At 53.6% G+C, this 2,500-nt stretch overlaps 1 protein-coding gene across 2 annotated transcripts in view; it reads right to left on the bottom strand.

Annotated features, from left to right (window-relative positions):
* Positions 1–2,500, bottom strand: part of adipor2 (adiponectin receptor 2) — a 57,043-nt gene that overhangs the window by 33,098 nt on the left and 21,445 nt on the right. The gene's annotated exons all lie outside the window — the stretch shown is intronic.

Below are 2,500 nucleotides of genomic sequence, written 5' to 3'. Positions count from 1 at the left end.
CGAGGAAGACAAACACTTCCAGAGAGACAGAGAGAGAGAAAGAGAGAGAGAGAGGGAGCTCTCTCTCTCTCCCTCTCTTCTCTCCCTCTCTCCCTCTCTTCTCTCTGTTCTGGTGACTGGTAGGCCAAGGAAACGCATGATTGGTCAGACCACTCAGCTGGAACATGTGAAGTCACCAATCACTCCCAGAAGTGCGTTTACCCCTCCTCCAACTCATCCCCGAGGACCAATCACCTTTCGGGAGACCTACGTGTGTCAAAGTCAATACGGCAATTAAGAAGAAAAGCACCTCGTGTGAATGTGTGTCCAATTACTGCTCAGAATACTGACTCAGGCCATGTTGAGATCTCCCAGGACAGAGAGAGAGCCTGCATCCATCCACATAGCTAGCAAGCTAGGGGACAGACAGGGCCCTAGCAGGGGGCGGGGCCCTAGCAGGGGGCGGGGCCTAGCAGGGGGCGGGGCCCTAGCAGGGGGCGGGGCCTAGCAGGGGGCAGGGCCCTAGCAGGGGGAGGGGCCCCAGGGGGCGGGGCCCTAGCAGGGGGCGGGGCCCTAGCAGGGGGAGGGGCCCCAGGGGGCGGGGCCCTAGCAGGGGGCGGGGCCCTAGCAGGGGGAGGGGCCCTGATGATGAGGGATCCGACCTGCATGTGCACGGACGTGGTTGAGAGCAGACAGCGTCAGTAGTAGCTACTGCCTGTGGTTGTGCCGGTGTCAGTCGCTAGTGGGGTCAGTAGCTTTTAAAAAAAAAAAAAAAAAAATTTAGCCTTTATTTAACCAGGAAAGGTCCCATTGAGATTAAAAATCTCTTTTTCAAGAGAGACCTGGCCAAGACGGGCAGCAGTGCAATCAAACACAGAGTTACAGACGGAAAATACAACAGAAAACACAGAGATGCAACAGTAATACAATTTACACATGTGACTTGGTGATTTGGCTATATGGCAATACGCTAGTTAAAAACATGAACATACTGTTAAATCCACCTCTAAAACCTTCATAGTGGATTTAAAAACATCGATTGAGACCTGCTCCTCAAGTTTGAGATCATTTTGTAGCTAGTGGGGTCAGTAGCTTAGTGGGGTCAGTAGCTTAGTGGGGTCAGTAGCTAGTGGGGTCAGTAGCTTAGTGGGGTCAGTAGCTTAGTGGGGTCAGTAGCTAGTGGGGTCAGTAGCTAGTGGGGTCAGTAGCTTAGTGGGGTCAGTAGCTTAGTGGGGTCAGTAGCTTAGTGGGGTCAGTAGTTTAGTGGGGTCAGTAGCTTAGTGGGGTCAGTAGCTAGTGGGGTCAGTAGCTAGTGGGGTCAGTAGCTTAGTGGGGTCAGTAGCTAGTGGGGTCAGTAGCTAGTGGGGTCAGTAGCTTAGTGGGGTCAGTAGCTAGTGGGGTCAGTAGCTAGTGGGGTCAGTAGCTTAGTGGGGTCAGTAGCTTAGTGGGGTCAGTAGCTTAGTGGGGTCAGTAGCTAGTGGGGTCAGTAGCTAGTGGGGTCAGTAGTTTAGTGGGGTCAGTAGCTTAGTGGGGTCAGTAGCTTAGTGGGGTCAGTAGCTAGTGGGGTCAGTAGCTTAGTGGGGTCAGTAGCTAGTGGGGTCAGTAGCTAGTGGGGTCAGTAGCTAGTGGGGTCAGTAGCTTAGTGGGGTCAGTAGCTAGTGGGGTCAGTAGCTAGTGGGGTCAGTAGCTAGTGGGGTCAGTAGCTTAGTGGGGTCAGTAGCTTAGTGGGGTCAGTAGCTTAGTGGGGTCAGTAGTTTAGTGGGGTCAGTAGCTAGTGGGGTCAGTAGCTAGTGGGGTCAGTAGCTTAGTGGGGTCAGTAGCTTAGTGGGGTCAGTAGCTAGTGGGGTCAGTAGCTAGTGGGGTCAGTAGCTAGTGGGGTCAGTAGCTTAGTGGGGTCAGTAGCTTAGTGGGGTCAGTAGCTAGTGGGGTCAGTAGCTTAGTGGGGTCAGTAGCTTAGTGGGGTCAGTAGCTAGTGGGGTCAGTAGCTAGTGGGGTCAGTAGCTTAGTTGGGTCAGTAGCTTAGTGGGGTCAGTAGCTAGTGGGGTCAGTAGCTTAGTGGGGTCAGTAGCTTAGTGGGGTCAGTAGCTAGTGGGGTCAGTAGCTTAGTGGGGTCAGTAGCTAGTGGGGTCAGTAGCTTAGTGGGGTCAGTAGCTAGTGGGGTCAGTAGCTAGTGGGGTCAGTAGCTTAGTGGGGTCAGTAGCTTAGTGGGGTCAGTAGTTTAGTGGGGTCAGTAGCTAGTGGGGTCAGTAGCTTAGTGGGGTCAGTAGCTAGTGGGGTCAGTAGCTAGTGGGGTCAGTAGCTTAGTGGGGTCAGTAGTTTAGTGGGGTCAGTAGCTAGTGGGGTCAGTAGCTAGTGGGGTCAGTAGCTTAGTGGGGTCAGTAGCTAGTGGGGTCAGTAGCTTAGTGGGGTCAGTAGTTTAGTGGGGTCAGTAGCTAGTGGGGTCAGTAGCTTAGTGGGGTCAGTAGCTAGTGGGGTCAGTAGCTTAGTGGGGTCAGTAGCTTAACGGGGTCAGTAGCTTAGT

This window comes from Borostomias antarcticus (assembly GCF_949987555.1).
Source record: "Borostomias antarcticus genome assembly, contig: scaffold_278, whole genome shotgun sequence".
Lineage (NCBI taxonomy): Eukaryota > Metazoa > Chordata > Actinopteri > Stomiiformes > Stomiidae > Borostomias > Borostomias antarcticus.
The sequence above is the reverse complement of the archived record's forward strand: the minus strand, read 5'-3'. Positions and strand labels throughout refer to the sequence as shown.